Source organism: Vombatus ursinus, unplaced genomic scaffold, assembly GCF_900497805.2.
Source record: "Vombatus ursinus unplaced genomic scaffold, bare-nosed wombat genome assembly UNPS02014773.1, whole genome shotgun sequence".
Lineage (NCBI taxonomy): Eukaryota > Metazoa > Chordata > Mammalia > Diprotodontia > Vombatidae > Vombatus > Vombatus ursinus.
In genome coordinates, this window is record NW_020954551.1 from 13294074 (window position 1) to 13316460 (window position 22387).

Sequence of the window (22387 nt, forward strand, 5' to 3'; positions counted from 1 at the left end):
CTTCCTTCCTTCCTTCCTTCCTTCCTTCCTTCCTTCCTTCCTTCCTTTCTCTCTCTCTTTCTCTCTGTCTCTGTCTCTGTCTCTCTCTGTCTCTGTCTCCGTCTCTCTCTCTCTTTCTTGTCAAAGAGTCATCCACCTTAACTTGCCCCAAGGAGTGATAACCAAGCACCTCTTAAGGCAGTCTTTTCTACTTTCAGATAATTCTAATTGTTAAGAAATTTTTCCTTATTCTGAAATATGCAAATGATTTCATCAATATAGATACTCCTAATAGTGCAGATTACAACCTCTTAATATATGCTCATCTTGTGTGATTTTTGTCCATGTTCCCCCACAAATTTAGCTCTACTGCTCCTTTCAAGCAATCTTGAATAATTCTGAGACCTTGGAGAAATCTTGTTGGAGGAGAGCCTTTAAGTAGTGATTTATTCTACTGAACCAAAATGCTTTTTTATAGTCAACAAACAATAAACATTCAGCACAGGGAGATCTTATAGTCTTTTCATCTTTTAGTTAATTGTGTGATGGCAAAGGTGTACTCTGCGATGCAATATTCTTTATAAAAGTCTGCCATTTCCTTCTAATATTGTCATCAAGGATGGCCTTAATATAAGTATAGATTATTCTCATAAAATTTTATATAATGTGAAAGTAGGTAAATGGGCTGGTAGTTATTAATATTTTCTCAGACACTTTTTGGAGGGCAATAACACCTGAGATTTGTTTCCATGACTTTGGTAGTTTTCCCCTCCTTCAAATACCTTTAGACTCAGTCCCTTCATGTAGTCAAAATTGTGTCATCTGCTCTGTGTATACTCTGATGTTTGAAGGAAAAAAAAAAAAATAGTGAGTCCACTGTCCTTGAAGGTGAAAATAGTCATATAAATTCTTTGAGATTTTTCCACCTATTGTCTCTTTGCAGATTCCCTTTAAATTTCATCCTTTCCCTCATATCTAGCCAAAAATTGCCTTTTTAAAACTTCCGACATTATTCCCAGGTCCTCCTCCTTTCATGAGTAAGTTCTTTAAATATGCCAAGGCAGCTATTATGGCCCTGTTCCCCAAGTCTTCCCCGACTCTTCTTCTGGGCAAACATTACTAGTTCCTTCAATTGATTTACCCATGAATTGATATGTTGGTGATTTATCCATGATAGTGAAGGTCACCATCCTGGATGTATTTCTTAGGACACTCTTCATCTTATCAACATCTTTCCTAAAAAATGGTGCCTAGAACTGAATGTAATACCCTGGATGTGGCCATTTATAGAGATATGACTCAGTTAGAAGTCTTGGCTTTACTAGTTACATCATATTGACCTCCAAGGAACTTGGGGTAATATTCAAGCTGTCAATGTTTCTTAAAACCCAGGGGAGAATTTGAGGATTTGAGGCTGTTGACCAAATATTCTGTGAAGGGACAAGTGAACTATGGTATTTTTAGATATCCCTCATGCTAGAATTTGCAGCAACTACATCCCGGCAAAACCATTTCATGAGACGGGCTAAATCACATTGAGAGTAATCCAAAGGCTTCAAATCCATTGGTGAACAAACAGGATGTCTACCCCAAGCATGTGAAGGCTTTCCCCTGAGCAATGAGTAGATGAGAACAATTTGTTCCAATGGCCACAGCAGGTACTATGGAGCCCTTAGAGCTTGGTCAGACATCAAAGACACCAAGGTCATCCACTGCATCCTGGGCCATCACTAGTCAGCTTGACTTTTGTCTTGCCACTGGACTTTGTTGATTGGGAGAGAGAATGAGGTTAATGACTTTGTGCAACTCTACCTCACTTAAATCCAAATTCATGCACAAGTCAAGCCATTGCCCCATCATGTCATTGGTCCTCTTCAAAAACAAAGGACAAATAATAACAGCAAGAAGAAGCTAAAATTCTAGGGATTTCAAAGTTACCTTAAGCTTACATAATACCTAAGAAAACAGAAGGGGCAAGACGGTTTATAGCTAGTTTTTGATCTCTGTCATAAATATTTTCCTGAGAAAGCGCATGCTTAATTCTTCATCTTTTTTTTTTAATCATCTTTTTAGATTGCTTTGATTTTGTGGAATACTTGAAACAATTTAGAAAAACTTACCTTTCCCTATCATGTCTGACCAATCACTTATTAGCTTGTGACTTTAGCAGCAGGATGCCACTTTGCTCTTACCCTATTGTTCCAAGTTAATGGAGAGCTGATTCATTATTAAATTTATTTCCTAGAGTCGTAGTCTTGCTCTTCTAAAATATTTGCAAATGAACTTTTTTTTTTTGTGCCATGTTCTGGTTGCCTTTACTACGGAGGTTGTGAACTGCTCTGGAAACTACTGGAAAAAAAATTAACAACCCCTGAGCCCTTTAGAAGAAAGACTTGACTTTGCTAAGCCACAATCATAGTTATTACACCAGCACCCACCAGAGGATTTTCTTATTGTTTATTGGCACACAAATCAGCTCTAGGTTGGATTGTTTGGTATTTGTTTGAATCTGACACTTAACTTTGAACTCTAGGCTTTGAAATTTCCTCTCAGTTTCAGGCACATAACCCTGAGAAATTGGATTCTCTAGAGATGGGAGAAGCTGGAGCTGAGCATGACTTTCAGATATAGAATAGGATTAAAGAGATCCATCCTGTTAAGGTTATTTACCATTGACATCTCTGAATATAAATGTAACCCTAAAGGCTGTGAAGTTTAAGCCTGGCCAGCCTAAGGGGAACAAAGAGAGGTTTGGAATATTATATCTATAGGATAACCCACCCCCACCAAAACTGAACTGCAAGAAACACATGAAATGGATATTGGATAAACATTAGATTTTGATGCTAGGAGGGAAAATGTGGTTAAGGGGAAATTCTATTTTCACTTATAACAAATTTGTATTAAAGAATAACTAAAGCCATACTAATGAATAAAGTATAACTAAAAGATCAGTGGAATGAGGAACTGAATCTGTGATTTTATGGGTATAGGAAACCCCCAGGTGAGGAAACTCCCTTTACCAAATCAGGTTGGCCATGTTGCTCCAACCTATAGCCTTAGAGAGTTGCTTCAAGCACTGAGAGGGTAAGTAGTTTGCCTCAGTTTACACATCAAGAATACCAGACACTGGACTAGGCCCCTGGTCTTCTTGGTTTGAGGACGGATATCGCTAACCATTACAACCATGTTGCATTTCACTAACATATCCTGAAGCCCAGTAAAGATGTTAGAAGTGGGACAAACTCTTTAATGACTGAATCTTTCTACTAGGGAAGGGATTGGTTGAAATGGTGGTTTGTATTTTAGAAAAATGAACTATAATTGCCAAGTACATACACCATTTGCAATATGTAATAAATATTAAAAATTTTCAATATCAAAAATCAAGCTCAATTTGGTCAACATTTATAAGGCACTTACTATGTACTGGGCTGTATGCGGGGTATGCAGGTACAAGGACAGAAATCCCTGATCTCAGAAAGCTTACTTTCTACTGTGAGAATACAACATATCCATAGATAAGCAAATATAGACTTATACAAAGTAATTCCAAGAGGGAGAGAATATAGCAAATGCTGCCAGTTTATTGTGGGGAAACACAATTCAAAGGATCTATATGGTCAGATGTGAAATTATTATGGGTCAAATACAAAATTGCCTGATTTTGTTTATTTCCCCCCCACCATGTTTTGATAAGAGATATTATAGGGGAAATTGTCAATGTACATATGTGTCTATCAGTGTAAGTCAGAGGCAACAGTAGCCTAGTGGAAAGAGTGTTAATTTAGAGTCAGGAGTCCTGGGATTAAGAACTACCCTGAGCTCTTATTAGCTGTGTGACCCTGGGCAAATTGCATCACCTTTCACGACCTTAATTAACTCATTAGTCAAATGCATGTGACAATACTTATCATGGTGTGGAAAGTACTTTGCAAACCTTAAAGCTCTATAGAAATGTAAACTACTATAGAAATGTTGCTTATCAAAAAGAAAGGAATGGATGATACATTAAAATACATCGATACAAAAAATCAGCCATCATTTCTTCATTACATTGACAGATAGTCAATGTACCTACCTATTATAAGACATACTTCTAGAACACAAGCTACCATTTCAACAATTGCTTTTCTTTAGGACAGAGTTCCCTTGGTGCTAATATTCAATTATGATTTGTTGAATCTCAGTGTGATTTGTGATGGTGATTCAAATATTCAATCACTTTGACATTGACTATTGGCATATCAGAAGACCTGGATTCAAATCCCACCTCGTACACAAACATCCAATATTTTGCCAAGTTCTGTTTCCACTTTTGCAGCATCTCTCATATACATTCCCTTCTCTCTTCTGAAAGTAACCACCATGGTGCAGATTTCACCACTTCATTACCCAGCTATTGCATTAACCTACTGACTGAACTCCCTGTCTCTCTCTAGTCCAGTCCATCTTGGATTGACAGTTGACCCTGCCAGAGAAATTTGCATTTTATTCTAGAGGCAGCTGTGTGGAGGATGGATTGGGGAGGGAGGAAAAGAAAGCAGAAGAAAAGAACTGTATTAAATCAACTTCCTCTTCCAGGAAGATGTTCAGCTGCAGTATCTGTTCTCATTGTCCACAGGACCTTGATGGGAAATAGCTTGAAAGAAAATCTTTTCTGTAGTAGACCACTCCGGAATTTAGGTCTTATTCTCAGCTATAGCTTGTTTGGAGGGTACTTAAGCTGAACCTCTTTTCAAATATGAAAACTTGCTCTCTGCCTAGTACTTAACATGGTACTTTGCACGTAGTAATTCCTCAATAGATGTTTGTTATAGTAATTGAATATTTGCAGAATACTCATTTTCAGAATCAGACATAATGTTAAGAGGACAGGACACTTAAGATCATAGGATTTAGAGCGGGAGGGGATCCCAACACTCTAATTGAAACCCAGGAAGATAAGTGATTTGCCTAAGGACACGGAGGCAGGAACAGAGGAAAAATTCAAATACAGGTCCTGAGATGCAAAATTTCTCATTGTTTCCACTGTACTTCACTGTTTCTATTAGAATCCTGATTGTCTCTCAAGTGAGATCCCAGATTGACATCTAAGTTCAAATTTCTCAGTGTGGGCATGAGGCTAGGCCCTTCAGAGTTACAAAATAAAAAGAAGACAAGTCACTTTCTCTCTAAGATCATTGTAACTTTAGAATTAATAAGGACCTGTTTGTTAACAAAAGATTCCAGGCTCGAAAAATGACCCTAAATGAAATCGAGTCTGATCATAGATTACAAGAGTATTTATTGTTTGAGAAGAGCTTGCAAGGAAGCAGGGGGGAGAAAGAGAAAGTTCTCAGCTGCTCAAAAGGAGAGTGGAAAAGGGTGAGATATTAATAATTTTTAAAGGCTTTCAGATGGAGAGTGGGGGTTAAAGGAGAAGACATCTGTAGACATAATAAGCCAGGGAATAGAATATTTAGAAAGTCCTGAGCAAGGTCTTGAGTCTGCATCTGCTGCTCAAGGCTGTTTCTGAACTTGTCAATGCTGGCTCTGTGGTTTCTGGAAGCTCCAAACATATCCAAATTCAGCTAGAGTTCACTCACAAAGGATCACTGATATGTCAAGAAACTCTGAGCCTCAGAAGTCCTGATTGACTGGTTGTCGTATAACCCCACTGTCCTGTTCCCCTGAAAGAAGAGAAGCGCCAACATATATAACAGGTTAGTACAGTCATTACTAAGCCCATAATTCCAGACCTCAGACATCATTTAATCAAACATCCTTATTTTACAGAAGAAGAAACTAAGAACCAGAGAAGCTAAGTAATTTATTCAAGATCATGAAGGTTGTATAGGCTAAGATTTGAATCTAGTGCCTCTAACTCGAAATATAGAGCTCTTCCTACAATACCAAACCACAGCCTTTTTTGGAAAGATGACCTGTGTTCAGAAAACAGAGAGCTTCACTCAATCAAATCTTATCCAGTTCTCCTGTGGGTGAAATAAGCACAATCTATATTGATTATGTCCCACAATTAAAATCATCTCCTCTGGTGCTACTTCTAAGGTCAGTACCAATTCATTAAACCACATTGGGCTGATTAAATAAGTCTTAATATATGGTGGCTGCACAGAAATACTTTCTTAAAGCCTGTCTTTAATTCCTCAGTTTCCCAGAGTTAGCCCATGAACTCACCAATTGGTGGCAAAAATTATATGTGAAATGAATATTCAAGTTAGCAAAACTTTGAATGCAAATGGGATGAACTCACCCATAAAGTGGAACTGGATAGCAAAATGGATTAAAAATCAGAATCTGATAATATGTTGTTTACAAGAAACACATTTAAAAATAAGAGATACACAAAGAGTTAAAATAAAGACCTGGAGTAGAATTTATTATGCATTAGCTGATACAAAAAAAGCAGGGGTAGCAATCATGATCTCAGATAATGTTAAAGCTAAGATAAATTTAATTAAAAGAGATAAACAGGGTAACTACATTTTCATAAAAGGTACCATAGACAATGAAACAATATCAATACTAAACCTATATGCATCAAAAACTATAGCATCTAGATTTTTAAAAGAAAAGCTAAATGAATTACAAGTGGAAATAGATAGTAGTACTGTAATAGTGGTGACTTTAATCTTCCCCTCTCAGAATTAGACAAATCTAACAAAAAAAAAATAAGAAAGAAGTCAAGAAAGTGAATAGAATTTTAGATAAGCTAGACATGATAGATATCTGGAGGGAATTGAATGGGAATAGAAGGGAATACATTTTTTTTCTCAGTGGTTCATAGTAGTTTTACAAAGATAGACCATATATTAGGGCATAAAATTTTTATGCTTAAAAACATTCATTTCAGATCACAATGCAATAAAAATTATGCTTAATAAGGGATCACAGAAACATAGATTAAAAACTAATCTGAGACTAAACAACCTAATCCTAAAGAATGAGTGGGTTAAAGAACAAGTCATAGAAACAATAATTTCATTAAAGAGAATGACAATAATGAAACAAAATATCAAAACTTACGGGATACAACAAAAGTAGTAATCGGAGGAAAATTTGTAACTATAAATGCTTTCATCAATTAAATAGAGAGTCAGTCAATAAATTGAGTATGCAATTAAAAAAAACTAGAAAAAGAACAAACTAAAAATCTTCAATTAAACACTAAACTGGAAATCCTAAAAATTAAAAGTGAGATTAATGAAATTGAGTGTAAAAACCCATTAAATTAATAAATAAAACTAGAAGTGGGTTTTATGGGAAAAAATGAATAAAATAGATAAATCACTGATTAATATGATGAAAAAAGAGAGAAAACCAAATCACTACTATTAAAAATAAAAAGTATAAATATACCACTAATGAAGATTAAATCAAAGTAATTATAAGGAGTTATTTTGCCCAATTATATGCCAATAAATTTAACAATTTAGGTAAAATGGAAGAACATTTACAAAAATATAAACTGTCTAGATTATCATTAGATATCTAAACCAAGAAGAGTAAAAACAGAGAAAGAAAATTATAGACCAATCTCATTAATGAATATAGATGCAAAAATCCTAAATAGAATACTACCTAAAAGATTACAACAATATATTACAAAGATTATACATTATGACCAAGTGGAATTTTACCAAGAATACAGGGATGGTTTAACATAAGGAAAGCTATTAACACAATTGATTATATAAATAATAAGAGTAGCAAAATCATATGACTATATCCATAGATGCAGAAAAAGCTTTTGATAAAGTACAACACTCATTTCTATCAAAAACACTTGAAAGTATAGGCATAAATGAATTTTTTCCCTCAAATTGATAAAAAAAACATTTACTTAAAACTATCAGCAAGCATTATTTGTAATGGGAATGAACTAAAATAGAAGCCTTTCCAGGAAGGTCAGGTGTGAAACAAGGATGCCAATTGTCACCAATATTATTCAATACTATATTGGAAATCCTAGTAATAGAAATAAGAGAAGAAAAAAGAAATAGAAGGAATCAGGGAATGAGGTAATAAAACTGTCTCTTTTTGCAGAAGATATGATGATATATTTTGAAAATCCCAAAGACTCAACTAAAATGTTAGTTGAAACTATTAATAATTTTGGCAAAGTAGCAGGATATAAAGTAAATCCACATAAATCATCAGCATTCCTATATATCATAAACAAAAACTTGCAAGAATAGATAGTAAGAGATATCTCATTTAAAATAACCCTAGACAGTATAAAATACCTGGTTATAAAAATTATAAAATGATATAAAAATTAAATAACTCTAGACAGGATAAAATACCTGCCAAAACAAACCCAGGAACTCTATGAACAAAATCACAAATTGACAAATATAAAGACTTAATTTGGGGGGATAAGAATTCATCATAAGAATTGTTTGGAAAGCTGGAAAACAGTCTGGCAGCAATTGGGCATAGATCAATATCTTACACCATTTACTAAGATAAGGTCAAAATGGATGCATGACCTAGATATAAAGAGATATTAAAGAAAATTGGAAGAACATGGAACATATTAACTGTCAAACTCATTGGTAAGTGAACAATTTAGGAATAAACAAGAGATAGAGAGCAATGTGAAGTATAAAATGGATAATTTCAATTACATTAAATTAAAAAGGGTTTGTACAAATATAAAAAATGTAGCCAAGATCAGAAGGAATGCAGAAAATTGGGGAAAAAATTTATAGACATTTTCTCAGATAAAGGTCTCATCTCAAGTATGTAAAGAACTCTGTCAAATCTATAAGAATATGGGTTATTCCCCAACTGATAAATGGTCAAAGGCTATAAACAGGCAGTTTTCCAATGAAGAAATCAAAACAATTTGTAATCATATGAAAAAATGCTCTCATTATTGATTAGAGAAATGCAAATTAAAACTACCTTGAGATATAATTTTATACCTATCAGATTGGCTAACATGATAGAAGGGGAAATCAACATATGTTAGAGGAGACATGGAAAAATTGGGACACTAATTCAATGTGGGTGAAACTGTGAACTGATCCAATTATTTTGGAGAGCAATCTGAAATTATGCCCAAAAAAGTTATTAAATTAAATACTCTTTGACCCAGCAATACCCCTATCAGGTCTGTTCCCAAAGATGATTAATGAAAAAGGAAAAGAACCTATATGTTCTAAAATATTTATAGCAGCTCTCTTTGTGGTGGAAAAGAACTGGAAATTGTAGGGATGCCCAGTAATTAGGGAATGACTGAAGAAGTTGCAGTATATGATTGTGATGGAATTTTATTGTGCTATAAGAAATGATGAGCTCGATGATCTTAGAAAAACATTGATAGACTTGCACAAAATAATGAGGAGTGAAATGAAAACCAATAGAGTGTTGTGTACAATAACAATGATATTGTTTTAAGAACAAATTTGAGGTATTAAGTAATTTTGACTATTATAAATACCCAAATTAACTACAAAGGACATATGAAGGAAGACACTATCTACATCTACAGAAAAACTGACAATAGAAGTATGTATAGAATGATTTTACATATATACATATTTGTGTCTAATGGTAGCCATCTCTAGGGTGGAGGGGGGAGGAAAGAAAAAAGGGGAAAAAAAGAAAGTTGCATGATAACTTTATTGCATATTTTAAAGGAATAGCAAGTTGTGCATAATAGATTTGCAGTTTCATTTATAATCATCTTTTTAAAAATCTATTCTACTATGTTATCCAAATGCTTGTTTTGTTTCTTAAGCTCAGAATGAAATAAAAAAAAAGCTAAAAAAGAAAGAAAAAAAAGGAAAAGAACAGGGTGCTCCTTTGCTACACTCTTCAATCTTTAAGGAGAATTAAGAAAATGATTCCTCTCTATGGTTCCAAATCAAAGAAGAAGAATCCTCGAGTCAAATACTGGAGCCATGAGGATATTTTTGAAGCACCTGTCTGCCACTATCCTGGGGAAGAATATACAGTTCCTCCTCTGGGAAGTGTATAATCCTGTTATTTAGATACATGAAGCAATTAGAGAACAATACGACTTGACTTATATGTTAATAAGAAATGTTATATTGTGAGTCTTGGGGCACCACTTCCCCCTCCCTATTCTTAGAATCATAAGTCAGGCAGGGTGACTGGAGCTTTGCTTTAAAGTATAAAAACATAACAGGCATTGACAGTACCTGCAGCATAGAAACAACTAAGTCTAGCTTTCATTCTCCAGAGGCTGCATCCCAGATGGATTCCTTCCCAGGCTACCCTTCTCTGCTCTTCCCAGCAGAAGCTTCCCCTGGAGCAAGTTTGCAGCATCCCAGATTCTCCTCCTCTTTAGCCATCACAGAGCTCCTGAATTAAGGGTGATTTTAGTGCTTCTTGCTGGGACCACAACATTGCTAGTTATAGCTCTGTCCATACCCCAAACCCCAGTCAACCCCGTAACACACAAGGTGGTTGTTAAAGAAACAGCTGTCAGCATTCTTCTCTCATGCTAACATCCAGTCAAAGATGAAGACCACTTCCCCACCCTGCTTCACCCCACCCCCCAAGCTGGCTGCTTCTTCATGCATCCCTCCCGGTACCCAGAGCCAGGAGGAGTCGACATACTCCTTGATTAGATCTTCCTTCTGCCATCATCACTCAAAAGCCACCTCTCCTCCCTACAATTCATTATTCCATCCTGTCCAAATTCTTTCTACTCTTGTTTATGGATTTCCACCTCACTCTGGTGTCTTGCACAGGGATAGGGTCTGAACCAATGCTTTTATTATTATTTTAATGTTTTTATTATTAATTTACATATTTATATATAATATGCTAATTATTAATAATTTTATTATTATAGGGAATTTCCAAGTGAGAAAACTCTCTCTCAATGCACCCCCTCTGTAACTTAGAGTGGCCCAGAGAATTCATAAGCATTTTATGTCAGGTGGAACTAGAACCCAGGGCCTCTGACTCTAAGGCCATACATACACACACACATACACACACATATACATATATATATGTGTATATGTGTATATATACACATATATACACATATGTATGTATGTGTGTGTATATGGGTGTATGCATAGACCCATACATACAGGTATATTATATGTGTGTATACACACATGTATGTATATGTGTGTATACCCACTATACCGCACTGCCTCTCATTATAGACAATTAATGGCTTTTTGTAGCATTTAATTGAATTGGTTCTATGAACTGCATTCCATTTCACAGTAGGTGGTTTATCCCCTTGCTGACACAGATCCAGCACCTTTACCAGTGGTGAATAAACATGAGAGGAGAAAAAACAAAACCCATATAACAAATATACATAGCTATGCAAATGAAAATCCCTCGTTGGCCAAGTCCAATAAAAGCTGTCTCATTGTACACCCTGAGTCCAGCATGTCAGGAGGTGGGTGGTCTGTTCTATCATCGGTCCCCTGAAATTGATCAGAGTTCTAAAGTCTCTTAGACTCATTTGTTAAAGAATGTTGTAATTGTAAACATTGTTCTCCTGGTTCTGGTTAATTCACTCTAATAAGGGTGGGAGAAGGACTGGAGGGAGGTTTTGCCAATTTAAAAAAATTAAATTAAAAAAAATTAGAAGAATGATAGAGACCTCAAACACCGTGATGTTTCATTTGAGATTTAAAAAAAAAAGTCATTTTAAAGACAACTTCCAGCACCTTCCTTTCAGGAACTTAAAATGGATAAACAGCAAGTCACCAATTTTCACGTTAGCCAGCTCCTACAATAGAAAGCTTTTTTCTCCAGATACTTCTGGGTATTTGCTGTAGACATTCAAAGCCTGCTGGAAATGCCTTTGTGGGAACATGAAGCAGAGTTCAAAGAACAGATGGAGAGAAGGGATGGGAAGCAGGAGGGAAAGACAGAGGAATCGGTGGGTATGGGGGGGGAGGCAACTTTTGGAAATTCTTCATATTCTACTTTCTAATTTTTTCAGAGGTCTGTCAACCTGATTTATTTTAGACTCTGAACATATGCTCTTTTGCAAAGCTGCACAGTGTTAATAATGACAACTGGGTAGAATCCCTCCTCTGATCTTTACTAATTGTGTGACCTTGAGCAAGTCACCTAAAGTCTATGAGTCATCTGGTAAAATGGTGATAATAATACCTCTAGTACCTACCTCATAGGCCCGTTGTGAGGTTCAAATAAGACAACGCATATAAAACACTTTATAAAGTGCTATGTGAAAATCACTTATTATTACTTCAAGACTTTAAGGAATCAGAGAAATATCAATTATTATTATTCATAATAACTTCAGAACCCCATATAGTGAGGGAAAAATGCTTAGTAGGGTAACCTCTTAGTCCAATATAAAATCCTAATTCATAATGGTCAGATTAACATCATAGGATCACAGGTGTAGACCTAGGAGGCACATTAGCAGTCATTTAGACTAACTTTCATTTTGCACATGAGGAAACTGTGTATCAGAGAAGTTACGTAACCAAGGTCACACAGGTGAGTTAGTTACAGATCCAGGATTAGAACTCAGGGCCTTGGATCCCAAATTCAGGTCTCTTTTCACTGCACCAAAGCTTAATGTGTACGGGTTGGGCATTGTTTGTCCAATTGATGCTAAAGAGAGGTTTTGAGTGGCAGCTTGCTTCATCGGGTCACCGTGAGTTCTGATCTATATCTTGCCATTGGACTCAAGATGGCTCTGGAGGAGAGAGTGAGGATGGTGACTTTGCACAGCCCTGCCTCACTTCAATCCAAGTCCTTTGCAAGTCATGACATCACTTTCCTGACGTCATGGTCCTCTTCAGAAGGAAGGACAAACATCAGTGAGTACAAAGAATGTGCTGAAATACTTCTGACTTTCCTGAAGGTGACTTTATTTGTTCCTGGAGATAATTTGTATCTGATAAGCTGACAGTGATACTGCAAATAACTTTTCAGTTTTAAGAGCAAGCAAGGAAGGTTGAAAACAGAGAACAGAAATAGAAGGAAAATAAACCTCATTCTTGGTTCATGGGAGAAATGAAACATTTGATTGACAAGTGGTACGTTAAAATTATGTGAGTCGAATGAGGGAGTCACTGCTCCTTTGCAGTGAGGAGTCAGGGCTTTTGGAAATCTCCCAATCACCAACCCAATTTGGACCTGTAATTGTTTATTCTTGGAACTTCCGTGTTCTGATAATTGTCTACAAAAGCACGGAGACTGAAGGCAGAGAGGAAGGTGGATGAGGTGGCTAAGAAAATGACTTGCAAATTTTTTTTTTTAATGAAGATGGGACGTTAAGCCACAATTTACAACTGGTGACGAAATCATAAATGCAAAAAAATGACTTCTCCATTTGTTGACCATGGCAGCCTGCTGGCAACTGAAGCAAGGAAGACCTCCGATGGAGTGAAAAAGAAAATGGGCATATTCACATGTGCACACATGTCCACACACATGTATGCATACACGTATGCAATGCAGAATGCATACGTGGGTGCCTATGAATGGACACTAGTCATATATTTGTGTGCACACATTAATATATACATGTATGTGTATTATGTAAGTATACATACTTACATGTATGCATATGTTTATGTATGTATGAAACCTTCAAAGATTTAGTGACCTGGACCTAAATAAACATTCAATGTGAAAAATATCTTTCCGTTGATACTTATTAGCCACAGTATTTCAAACCTAACCAGACTGAAGCATAGGGAAAGAAAAACTTGAAAATAAAGCCTCAAATTCGAGCAGAGGCTGGAAATGTTGAGTATCATCCTGGTGGCTACTACCCAAATCTAAAAATTATATAGAGCTTCTAATGACCAAGCATTTTTACTTGGGGTCAGGTGGGGATTTGGACCTTTGATATCCTTAGCTTGGGGTTCTCCTACGCAAACACTCTCTCCATTGATTTATTTCTACAAATGTTCAGCAACTAATGGTCTTAGAGAGTTGCTTGGTTATGGGACCTGCCCACGGTCACAAAGCTAACATGTGGCAGAATTTGAACCTAGGTCTTCCTAATATTTTAAGGCTGGCTTTCTATTTAACCACTGCGCCATGTTTGACTCCACTAAGGATGTCCAAGTCTGAGCCTCCTGGACTGGGCTTAAATCTCAAATCCCACCTTCTGCAAGAGTCCTTTCCTGCCCTTCATACACACTTTCCTCTGAGATCACCTCTCATTTCCATTGTATACATCTTGTATGCACATAGTTGTTTGTATGGTGTCTCCCCTATTAGATTGGGACCTCCTCGAGGGCAGGGAGATCATATTTTTGCCTTTATTTGCATTCCCAGAGCTTAGCACCATGCTAAGTCAAGTACTTAAAATAAATTCAAGGAGCAAAAGTGAAATGTTGGGATCTCTAGAAGACCTGACTTCCCTGTGGTTTGGCTACTGTAGGCAGTCAGGTGCTCTAGATGAAATCACAGATCTGAGATTTAAAGCTAGAAACAACCTCAAGGACCCTGTATTCCTTTTTTTTTTCTTACAAGTAAGGAGACTAAATGAAGGCCCAAGAGGTTAAGGAATTTGCTCAGGCAACACAGCTAGTTCTCAAGGTAGGATTCAAATCTTGTTCTTACTGACTCCCAGGCCAACCCTCTCCCCACTATGCTTCTGTGCCTCTGAAGTACCCTCTCAACTATTCTGACTCTAGTCAGAAAGACTTGAGTTCAAATCCAACCACAGACACTAGTTATGTGAACCTCAGGCAAGTCACTTAACCTGTCTGACTCAGTTTACTCAACTGCAAAGTAGAGATCATAACAACACCTACCTCTCAATATTGTTGTGAAGATCAAATGAGATATTTGTAAAATGCTTTGCACAGTGCCTGTGCTTAATAAATGCTTATTCCCAGCCTTCCTTCCTCTGCCTTCAGCATCCGCATTGCTGTTCTCAAAACAACATTGACGCCACCAGCTCTCTCCATGTCCATTCAATTACCACCTCACTTCCCCAAAACAAAAGTCTCAGGCCCATTGGACCGTGTGGTTAGCTTTGGTATTCACAAGAGAAGTAATTAGAGGCAAACCAGGAAAGGCATCTTTTATAAGAAAAAATGATAATAAGCACGCCTGATGATTTGGTTGGGAAGAAGTAGGAAAATAAATAAAGAAGGGAGAGGAAGAACCATGACTGATTGACCGACAAGGTCCAGGCGAAGAAACAAAAGGCAAAGGGATCTGTCTTATAGTGAAAAGACAAAGAGACCAGTGTTTCCGTCCCTCCTCATTGGCACTCTATTGGCATCTTGCAAAGTGACATTTAGAAAGAGGAAGTAGAGGAAATGATCAAGAGGGGCCTGGAGTCCTTTGCCTCTCTGCCCAGGCACCATCTGTTTCTGAATATTCATTATTTCTTGAAATGACTGTTTTTCTAAATCAGAGTTTCCCCCATGTTTTAAATCATTAGGAAAACAATTGGAAGTTAGGTGAGTGAATCATAAATACGCAAAGACCCTGGATGGTGCATGGGGTAGGGCTGGGAGGACCCTAGAATTCTTGCCTTCTCCCTTCTTTTTATGTTGCTCTTTCAATTTAAAAAAAAAAACAAATCTTTCTCATTCTTTGAAGCCTAGATGGTGTGTGGTTCCTCTATGATTCCTTCACTGATTCCTCCAAACTCATAGTGACTCCTCCTTCAGTTAACCGATCAATCGATAAGCATTTATTCAGTGCCTATGGTGGTGAGTTCAACACTGTACTGTCTCTGGGAATACAAATAAAAGAAAGAATTCCCTTCCCTGAATCACAGAGTACTTGGTGTCTGGAACTATCCAGGCGCCTTTATTGAATGCTTAGCCCAGTGTCTTCTGTGGTGTAATATGTGCTTAATAAACATTTGTTGATTGATCTAAGTGGTATTATTTAATTTTCCTGTTTATATTCTGTTGTCCTAATTAGATTAGAAGAACCTCAAAGGCAGAAATTCTCCTTCTTTCTTTCTTTTGAAAACATTAACAGGATCATTTTAAGGCAGGAAGGGACCTCAAAGGTCATCTCATCCAACTCTATCATTTTACAGATGAAGAAACTGAGTCTCAGCAAGGTTAAATGACTTGCCCTGGATCATAGGGTTAGAAAGTATCTGAGACAGGACTCACCAAACCTCTCTGACTCCCAGGTCAAGGCCACTTTAATTATGTGACTTCCACCAGAGTGCCCAGGGCCGTGTCTTGAACTTAGGTCCTGTTCAGGAAATATTTGTTGATTGAGTATAATTCAGCAACTGGGATGTTCTGTCCTTGAATTTTATACATTCAACGTCAGATTCCCAGAGTATCATGTTCATAAGGTGTGATTACATTCTGCTTGGGCACTGGGACTTTTAAAATTTCATCGTCGCTCCTATCTTACTTCTCCTACAAATGGCCTATGCATGAAATAAAAGCCCTTTTCCCTCGTATTCTAGAACATTGTATTCTTTTTTCTCTCTACATGCTTTCACTTAGGTTTAATTATCATCCCATGGGTTTAATGACCATCTCTACGCACATGGCTCCCAGATTGGTATAACTACTTTCTGTCTTCTTTCTTAAAGGCCGGTCTTGCATCACCTACTTCAAACTGGATATTTCAAACTGAATGGACTAGAGTAATCTCAAAACTAACATGTCCAAAAACATTATGTACCTCCCCATCTCCAGCTCTCTTCTGAATTTCCCTGTTTCTGTTGACGGTGCCCCATCCTTCTGGATACGCCTTAACGTCATCCTTGACTCCTCACTTCCATTTACCCCATATAACCAATCCGTTGTCACAACACCTTTCTGAGCCAGCTCCTCGCTGCTTGTACAGCCTGGACCCTAGTAATCTTATTATGGTGGGATCAGCTATCTTGTTTGGGAGATTTAAGGGGCTGAGAACAGCTCCAGCCTGCTCAGTGTATGCTAAATTCCTTCACCTGGGAAATGTAAATACCTCTAGGTGGGTGAAGTAACACATTGACTTAAATTCACAGGAAAGTGTGAACGATTTGTCTCAGACATGTTTTAATGGTAAATAGGTGTGGGGAGAAAGAAGTTGGGCACCACAAACTGAAGAGAAAGGGTCAAGAGAGGCAAGAATGGAATTAAGCTTGTTTATTTTACTACTTTAGGCCATAGAGTTAGATCTAGGCCTCAGAAGATAACCAGTATAACTGATTTTACAGATGAGGGAACAGAGGCCTAGGGAGGTGAATTTGCTTAAGACCAAACACGTAGTAATTTTGCTTAGATTTGGCCCTGGAAGATCAATTTGGGGTTAAAATTGAATGTGCTATTAAAATGTTGGTTATTTATTTTGCTGTAAGTTGATATTAACCAAAATTTCATGTGTGGGTTCCTCTTAGAGCTGTCAAAATTTTGGGAAAATTGAATGGTGTTGTCCCATTTGGGGACATCTGGATCCTAGCTCAGAGATTCTAAGTAGACACCTTAGGACTATAATACACTACAGTATTCTTTGGGGAGTATCTATAGACTGCTGCCTGGGACCATATGCTTGTGTGGAATCAATGAAGGGAACCTCAGTTTCTTTATCTGTAAGTGGTGTGTGTGTGTGTAAAATGTCCTACATGAGACCTCCAAGGTCACTTCTAGCTCAAAATCAATGATTTTCTTACCTAGCTAGCATGGCATAATTGTCAATTAAAACCATCACTGGTGCAGCCAGTAATGTCAGGGAAAGAAGGAGAAATATAGCACCCTTCCCCCTCTGTTATTACAACCTCCATACCTGTTCTGGGGGGCTCTTATTAATACAAAATTCTTATATTTGACATTGATTCCTAGGGCAATGGTTAGATGTCCATATCATTGCAAACTCTAACAGTCAGTCAATAAACATTTATTAAATGCCTACTATGTGCTAGGCACAGTGCTAAGGACTCAGGATACAAAGAAGAGTAAAAGACAATCCCTGCCCTCAAGGAGCTCGCAGTCTAATGGAGAAGAAAACATATAAACAGTCATGTACAAATAAGCTCTCAATTGGATATGTTTGGAATAATACATAGAGGCAAGGAATTGGAATTAAGGGGAATTGATAAAGGCTTGTGTAGCAAAAACAAAAAACAGAAACAGAGCATCCAAGGGAAAGAGCACCTCCCAGGACCTCAGGCTTTTCATCTGAAAACAGGAGATGGATGGTTGGACTTAGTTCCAGTGTCTGCTGACTATGTCCAAAGTAGACTTTGTCCCCACTCCCAGACCCATGAATGGCCTGAGGCTGACTGGAAGAAATTACTCCTTCTGCCCAAATATTTTATGAGAACCCTGAGTCCAGCCCCCTCTTGGGGCTCCCTGGCCCTTGCTGCAGTAGGGAACCCCAACTGCAGCTCCTTGCCCCGACTAATGATCATCATTTTTGCTCAATTGGATGCCTTCTCGTTAATTCAGGTTAATCCTATTTCCCATGTATTCTGTATATGGCTTGCTTTGTATATATCTGTTTGTGTATTGTCTTTTCCATTAGATTGCAAACTCCTTGAAGATAGGGACTGGTTTTTGCCTCTTTTTGTATCCCTAGTGCTTAGCACAGTGCCTGGCATACAGCAGGTACTTAATAAATGTTTATTGCTTCATGATTAATTGACTAGATGGCTCAGAAGATTTCTTTCAGTTCTAACTCTGATCCTGTGAACTAGAAGGTGTTCTCAGCAACCCTAGTGTCGATGGCCCAACTGGCAGGGAGACTGGATGCTTGGTACCAGTCTTACAGAATGATCCCAGTCAACAAGCATTTACGAAGTACTTGTTAATGCCAGGTAGGCACTGGGCAGATTTGGATTCAGAGACCCAGGTTCACATCTTGACTTTGCTACCTAATTATTACCTCTGTGACCTTAATTAAATCACTCAGCATTTCTCATTTTTCTGGGGCCTCACTTTCCTCAAATAAGAGTCCAATAAGAGGGTGGGTGGGGACTCGATAAGGCCAGAGGTCAATTCCTGACCCAACGTTTGGTCTTTGTAACTCCAGCTCCTAGTGCTGTGCCAGGCACATAGTAGGCGCATAATTAATGCTTGTCGGATAGAATTGGTTGCAAACTCTATTACTTTTCACAAATACAAAATATCTGCTACACTCAGATGTTAATGGTATTTTGTGACTCCTAACAAAAGTAAGAGAGCTGGAGAAGATATGTAAGGCTTGTGTCTGCCTCCCCCCTTCACACACACACACACACACACACACACACACACACACACACACACACACACACACCCACACACACACACACACACACCCACACCCACCCACACACACACACACACACACACACACACACACACACACACACACACCCCCTTCTCAGCCCCCACCACTATAGTACTCATATAAATCAATTTATTCGCACCGAGTATAAGATCAGACACTCAAGACTTCTGCGTCTAAAAGGCAAGTAACAATATCTGGGGTCTGAATAATTCATGTTGTTTTCTAGGGTCCTTTCAAGTCTCTGGGATAACCCTGGGAGATTAGCACTTTTTCATTGCTTCCCTAATCAAAGGTTATTTTGCCTGGCTTTAGGTTCTTCCTCCCAACTTTTAGAGCCCATTTTCAAAAGCATTTTATTCAATGTCTGCAGGTTTTAAAAGCATCTTTTTTTGTTAGTTTTGAAGCCTCCTACCCACATCATGTAACTTTGCGGTGAATGAAGGAAAAAGTGGAAAGCCAGGGAAAATTATTCTCAAATTTCTCTTGGGTCCCTTTACTACCTAATTTTCTCATCAAATATTACTTACTGGCTAACTCCAATCAGCTGCTTTGGTCTTGTGGCTTGCTGTGATTTTAGCTTGACTTGATGGAAAATAAATGTCAGCAGTGGGAAGGTGAAGAGCCTAACCTCAAAAGTAATATTGTTTGTTTGAAATTGGCTTTACCATTATCATCCTGTAGCTCTTCACAGGCAAAACCTTTAGCCAGTCATCTTGCTAACATCCTAGGTGACTGCCCTTGGTTTCTAGAGGACTTGTCACACATGCCATGCAAAGATTTTCAGCCAGAATCGAAAAAACAGAGCAACCTTGGTTTATCTAGAAATTTAGGAGTTACTCAGGGCTTTGCTGAGAATAGTGGATGGACTGTTCATATGCAGCTCATCTGACACAGAAGTGAGAAAACTGGATGGATTTATTCTCACAAAGTCTAGCTGGGGAGGAGTGATTCCCATTCTGTGGGTGGGGAAACCTGAAAAGGAGAATGATAATAGCTAACATTTATAGCAGGTACTATGGGCAAGCCACTGCCTACTCTAAGCACTTCACAATTATTATCCCATTTGATCCTCACTAAGACCGTGGGAGATAGGTGCTATTATTATCACCATTTTACAGATGAGGAAACCAAGGCAAAGAGAGCTAGAGAAGGATTCGTTGGCATGCAGAAAAGGCCAGGTACCATTTTAGGATGCCCATTTTTATAATAACTAGTTCAAATTACTTATTACATTTGCATAAGCAAAGATTTTTCCAAATAATTATTTTCACCTTTCAGTTCAACTCTACAAACATTTTCAAAAATTACATGTCGGAGTTGGAAGTGACTTAGGAAAACATCCCAGTTCAACCCATTCCCATAAAGGGAATTCCAACAACAGTGAATCTGATAAACTATCATCCAGCCTCCATGTGAAGACCTCTGATGAAGGGAAAGGCACAACTAGAAGAAAAGATGCTGGATTCCTGTCAAAGGACTGGAATTCAAGTCTTTCCAGCTTCTTATTGCTTGTCTTTCATTGATCCCAAGCTATTTGTTAAGACCATCAATGATACAGCGTTAAAAACCATTGACTTTGGAGTCAGAAGGCCCAGGTTCAATCCAGCTTCTCCCACTTACTACCTGTGTGACCTTGGCTTCGTGACAACTTCTTGGAGCCTCATTCTCCTTATATGTGAAATAGGATGGGTTCATGGCCTCTAAGGTCCATTCCAGTTCGAAAGCCATGTGCCACTGTACTTCCCAAGGGATCCGATCCTAACTGGAAAAAGCTCTGATTGTTAGGAAGTTCTCCTTCATGTAGCACTCCAGGCACACGTTCCACGTCCTCTGTGGGGCAGCATATACTCAATACCACAACTCATAAGTCTCCACTGATGTGTTTACTTAAAGACAAAAACAATAACAACAACAACAACAAAACTTCTCCAAACTACCTTTCTAGTCTTATATATTACTCCCCTTCATGTACTCTATGGTCCAACCAAACGAGCCTTCTTATTCTTCCTCATACATAACACTCAATTTCCCATCTCCAGGATTTTGTACTGGCTGCACTCCTTGCCTGGAGTCCACTTCTTTCTCACTTCTGCCTTTCAGAATCCCTAGTTTCCTTCAAGCTAATGCCACTTTCTACATTCAGCCTTTCCTACCCCCTCCCTGCTCCACTGCTGCCTGCTTCCTTCAAGACTCTCCCTACTCAATTCATCATATTTATTTTATATATACCACCTCTATCTGACATACACACTGACAATGTGACTATGCACAAGTCACTCAATCCTCCCATGCCCAAGGCAACTCCCTAAGACTCTAAGTTGCAGAGAAGGTACCTACTTACATGGGTAGAAGGAATTGCCTCATCTGGGAGTTCTATTTATATTATATCCATATCTATATCTATATCCACATTTATTTAACTCTATGTCTATCTCTATCTCTATCTGTATCTCTTTAGCTATCTGTATCAGTGCTTCTTAAATTGTGGGTCACAACCTCATATGGGATTGTATAACTGAATGTGAGGGGCATGAAAAATTTGGCAACAGTAAGAGGTTTCTGAACACGCAACAACCAAAAAATTGATTCAAAATCAAATGTGTAATGAATCTGAGGTATTTCTGGCAGCACTTGCCCATATGGCATAGCATGACTTCACTGCACCCTTGGTTCTGAACACACAACATGCGCACTTTACACCGCACATGCCATCATGCCACGCAACCCCAGGGAATGCTGCTAGAAACGCCTCAGCTCAGATTTGAGACCACTGTATGTTATGAATTGCAGTGTTTTTACCACATATACAAAGTTTTCTGTTCTTACAGAAACATAATAGTTTAATTACAGAAAATAAAGACAATATTTTTCTACCATCATTCCTCAGCATGTAAGTATCAAATTAGTATATCTTTGGATTCTATTGTGTTAGAATGTTTGATTTTAAAAATTGCTGCTATCTCCTTCTTTTACAGAAACATAACTGTTTAATTACAGCAAGTAAAGACAAAAGCCCTTTAATAATATTTCACCATCACCATTGTATGTGTATGTAAGTGTGAATATCAAATTTTTAAATTAAGCACAAACAAATGTAATTTCATAAACTAAAGCTAGTATTTGAGAAATAATTAGCAATGTTTATATTCTAGGACAAAAATATTTTTGGTTATGGATAAATGGCTAAATTTAGACAGAAGAGGTAAAAATACTGATG